Source organism: Taudactylus pleione, unplaced genomic scaffold (assembly GCF_031769625.1).
Source record: "Taudactylus pleione unplaced genomic scaffold, aTauple2 ptg000089l, whole genome shotgun sequence".
Taxonomy (NCBI): Eukaryota; Metazoa; Chordata; class Amphibia; order Anura; family Myobatrachidae; genus Taudactylus; species Taudactylus pleione.
In genome coordinates this window covers 3,386,415-3,391,833 of record NW_028284491.1, presented here as the reverse complement: position 1 = coordinate 3,391,833, position 5,419 = coordinate 3,386,415, and the positions used below count along the sequence as shown (strand labels likewise).

General features: G+C 41.2%; 1 pseudogene; it reads left to right on the top strand.

The window, feature by feature from the left end:
- Window positions 1-1,889: 1,889 nt before the first annotated feature.
- Window positions 1,890-5,041, top strand: LOC148527295 (PHD finger protein 3-like; annotated as a pseudogene).
- Window positions 5,042-5,419: the final 378 nt, after the last annotated feature.

Here is a 5,419-nt window from a genome sequence, read left to right as displayed (position 1 = left end):
ACTTCAAACATGGCACATCAGGAAACACTTTTATTATTCAAGAGAGGCCTGAGGGAGTTGGAGTATGTATGTAGATGAAGGCAGGAAGTGTTGATTTGATTGGTAGTAAATTTATTTTCATTTTTTGATTCCGAAGAAAATTTATGAGGGAGAAGGGGAGGGGAAGAGGCATTTACAAAAAAAATGTGATACATTCATATCAGTCCTTGCCACAGAAGAATCCTTGAGCATGTCTGCTGCTGGGAGTTGATTTTTCACATCCCAGAAGGGGAGCAGGAAGACTTCTAGTAGTGCTTTCCACATGAAAAAGCATTTCCCAACCTGTACAGGGACATTAAAAAAACATAATCAGTTAGTGGCCTCAAGCGTAAGATTTATGATTTAAGGCAGGGGTAGTCAATCCTGGTCCTCGAGAGCTATCAACAATGAATGTTTTCCAGGTCTCCTGACAGAATCACAACTATAATAATTAACTCTACCTGTGGATCTTTCTAAATTTGTTGGTGAGTAATGAATACACCTGTGCACCAGCTAGGTCGTCTCGAAAACGTGAGCTCTTGAGGACCGAGGTTGGCTATCCCTGATTTAAGGCCTTACGTTGTGTCTTTCTTGAGAATCCTGCACCTGCCTCTGCGGCTAGGAGTGGATTTTCATCCCAGAAAGGGACCAGGAAGACTGCTTCCAAAAACAATTGATTTAAATAATCCTTTGGATTATCTTCTGTAAAGGCATTTCCCAACCTGTACAGGGACATTAAAAAAAAGTTTGTTTTAGTGGCCTTAGTTCAAACTGCCGTTGTTCCCACCGTCCACTTAACCATATCAGATATGTGAACAAGCGGAACAGTGCATTAAATGCAGCATTTCAGATTTAAGGTTTAAGTCTTACGCTGTGTCTTTCTTGGGAATTCTTGAGCGCCATGCATGCTTACTGGGAGTGGATTTTTTTCATCACAGAAGGGGACCAGGAAGCGTGCTTTCCAAAAAGAAATAAATAATTGACTTAAATAATCCTTTGCAAGCCTTCTTTAAAGGAATTTACCAACCTGTACAGGGACATTAAAAAAACAGAGTTAGTTAGTGGCCTTCAAATTGCCGTTGTTCCCACTGTCCACTTAACCATATTACTAAGATATTTGAAAGGAACAGAGCATTAAATGCAACATTTCAGTTTAAGGTTTAAGTTTTACGTTGTGTCTTTCTTGGGAATTCTTGTACACCATGCCTGCCTTCTGGGAGTGGATTTTTATCCCAGAAGGGATGAAGACATTGTTTTTTCTTCCCAACGGACACAGATCTGAAGAGATGCATGTAAATAACTACTGTCAGGAAAAAGAGGCAATTTGGGGGTATATTTATTTACTAGTTTTACTAAAGTTTCTAAAAATGGAAAGTGTTCATGTTGCCCATAGCAACCAATGAGATCCTGTCTATCATTTTCTAGAATGCAATAGAGAAAGTAAGGATGATAACTACAACCTGATTGGTTGCTAACTTGCTATGGGCAACATGAACACTTTTCATATTTAGAAACTTTAGTAAATAAATAATATACCCCTTGAAGGCCCTTACACAAAAAACTGCCTTTGCTTTACTTGAGCTGCCCTCCTTCCAGTGTGTACTGAAAGAGTTGGAAAAGATGATGTCCATTAAAATTAGATACAAATTCTGCGAGAAAGACCTTTACCGTCAATTACATGCAAAAATTACAGAGGCACCTGCAATTGTGGATTCCAGCGGGGACAAATTAATATTGTGTGAAGAAGATGATGTCTACATCACCCCAGATTATACCATCACCCAAACCTGTATCGTCATCCAATCCTTGGTTGTGTATAAAATAAATTACAGCTGTGCTCCCTGTTAGATTGGGGTTTCATTGTCCACTTTAGTGGATGTGAGCTCCATCTTAGTCCATATCATCACCACACCCCCTACACATTTTCTGACCTGGGCTACAGAAGAAGCAGCTGCACTCTGGAATACGGTTGCATGGAGTTGTCCCTCTGACTCACTGAAAGTCAGGTAGAGGGGCCATGGGTAGGGGAGTAGCAGCTTTATTCAATTTTTTAAACCATATCCCCTATTTTCACCTTTGAAAATGTTTATGCAAATCTCAGCAGAGGCATTTGTGATGCCATGGCTAATGCGCACACATGCAGAAAAAAACCCATTGATTTAATTTTTCGTGGTACTTGGGAGAGTAACCAAAAGAGGCAGCAGCCTCTTGATAAACAACACAGGCAGCACAGCACCCCTCCGCACCTACACCGATGCCAGTGACAGGTGTGAATAACACGCACAAAAAAAACAATTGTTTTTATTTTTTGCGCAGCAGCCCCTTGACAGACAGCAACACCCCTGCACAGCTATGCCAATGACAGGTGTGGCTAACACGCACACACAAAAAATTGTTTAGATCGGGGGCCACACCCATAAGAAGGGAATGCTGGAGTGGGGCTGCCAAGTAACATCAGCAGCCATATGAACGCCAGGTCGGGGCACTCACTACCAACTGCGAAGTATAAGTATCCGGGCTATAAAAGCGGTGGACGCGCTGACACAGCTGGTTTATTATGTGTGACAGCTCCGGAGAAAGTGGTGCGGAGGTCTATCAAGAAAGTGAGAAAATGGAAAAACCATTTTATGTGGATCCCGCTAACCCGGCTGTGTCACCACAGACCCATGAATGTTACAGCCCATTGGGATTATTTGAGAAGTTTGTGGTGGAAACTCCATTTAACACCTTGTCTGATCTTAATCCCGATGTACAGTTTATCTCCGTGCTGAAATCTCATGTGAAATTGCAGACAGAGCATTCTCTGGATAACCATATTTCTAAAAATGTGAATGCACTTACTCTGAACAATACCTCAGTGATGGAGAAGATTTGCTGGATGATGAACAGAGTCTCTCCTGTATAAAACTATGAAAGAAGACCAAACTTGCCAGCTGCTAGGATACTGGAATGCAGATTCCAAACAAGTACAGATACTGGATGAGCTGGAGAGTTGTTCTGACCAGATGGGTCAAGGAGAGCACATGCTCATCCAGGATGAGGATGATGACATAATACGTGAAGAGGATGGAAAAAAATCTCAGACACACTTAACCACTATGCTCGATACAAAAAGGACAAGAGACCTGTTGGCGAGTCCAGAATCCCTAAACATATCACAGCCCATAGGAAAGTCAAAAAAGAAAACGTGTAAAAGAATGAAGACTCTCTTCTCCCTGATGCTGGCTTCAGGCAAGTCACCTAAAGAGATTTGGACCACCACAGTACAGACGCTATATGACGTTCTGCTGAAGAGAGTTCAGGAGACGAAAAATCTTGATGCGCATCTGGAAACATTGAAAAAAATTGGCAAAGAATGTAAAGAATTAAATTCACAACTTGTATAATACTGGTGTGAGGTACAAAAATAAGTACAGAAGTATCCTCGTCAATCTGAAATACCCAAAATATAAGATTTTTTTTCACTGTGTGGTACTAGGGGAGATCACGCCACAATGTCTTATTCAGTTGAGCTCTACAGAAATGGCTGTACTGGACCTGACAAATTGGAGAAACCAAGAGAGAGCATACTCTGGAGATAATTGAGAAAGCAGAAAAAGAGCTCCACCACAAGTGGCAGATGACTAAACTCGCACACAAAGGTTTAATAGAAATAGATACAACACCAGATCAGATGTTTACCTTGGAGGATCTTCTGATTCATCATGGTGCCCCCAAGATTGTGCAAATTCTGCCAAGAGAGAGACTGACACCACGGCTAGACATAAGAGTCACCTTCTGAATGTGAATTGTCTCATTTGCATGGGGAAAACCTAACCCTCAGATGAGATGGATCTCAGCCAGTGGACAACATTGAAATTACCATTAAAAGTCACAATGGAAGAGTACAGTGTGGAGAATCTTTCTTCACAGTTAGGAGAGGCCTCAGAGAACATGAAAAAAGATGCTCTAGGTGCTGAACTTCAAGGGATTTCTCCATCATGTTCTGCAGTTTGGAAAGGTTTCATTCACATGTTTCCTATAAAGCAGATAAAAGTTACAGCCTTCACCGTGTCTGGCTATAACACCCACCTTTGCCAGGAATTACCAAAGATTATCACAAGCAAAGGATTCATCTGTCCGGAATCTGTCTGGGAATTCATGGATCGTATCTGGCCTGAATGCACTAAGACATCCAGTGATTCTGTGTTCTGTAGCCGACTTTACCTGAATCGCAAACTGAAATACGGAATAGTGAGCACAGACACCATGGAGGCCTTTGTTATTCCGCTAATGCCAACCAATACCTCCCAGACTACACCCACTGGGGGGACCAGGTCTTGATAATGACCATCCCCATCTGTTGCTAGGCCTTCTTCCAAACCATCCACCCTGGACTTCCTGTCCAAAAAGGGTCAGCAGGGTACAGAAAGAGGAGCTAGATGTCCCCGATTAAATTTTTTTTTAATCTATAATAGATGATGTGGAGAGAGAAGAGTTTCAGATGTTAGAACAGGGGCTCCCACCTATTTGGCTTCCCTCCAGAGAGCAGAGCTCTCTTCCTCAGGAAGTGTCTATGCCAAAGATGATAAGTAGTCTCTGTCTGTTGGTAAACACCCTTCAGGAGATGGCAACCCAGAATAACAACAACTATAATAATGTGTCCACTGATAACCAGCCTGATGCCTTAACAGCAACATACCGCATATAGCCAACTCATAACATGACACCCATTTTCAGCCTCCTCTTCCTTATGACACTTATCCAGTCGCCATGGTTCATCAATCAGCCATGTGTGGGCCACCCAATTTTTGGCCTTCTACATTCTAACATCATGATAACACACTATAACAAACTAGACTTATAATCTTTGCTTTTGTTTACGTTTTTGAATAGAACAGTTTTAGAATTTAGGCTGTCCACTCTATATAGGTTTGTAAATATAGGCTTTAGTTTTTAGAGGATATAACTTTATAAGCTGTTAGGATAACATTTCTGCTATGTTTAAGATTAAAAAAGAGAAACTTTTTCTAACCCAATAACTTAAAAAAAAGGTTTTCATTGCAATATTCATGTTTTTTTTTTTTTTAAATGTATTACTTGTTTTGTTTACAAAATGCAATAAAAATATTTATCAAAATAAAAAAAACCTGTTTTTATTTTTTCACTGATGGTGTGGCTAACACGCACACAGAAAAAAATTGTTGGTTTTTTTTCACACTGGGGGTGAACCCCTGAAAGAGGCAGCAGCCCTTTGACAGACAGCAGCACAGCACCCCTGCGCACCTACACCGATGACAGGTGTGGCTAACACACACACAAAAAAATTGTTTATTTGTGCAGCAACCCTAGCACAGCACCCCTGCGCACCTATGCCGATGACAGGTGTGGCTAATGTGCACACAAAATTTTTTTATTTTTG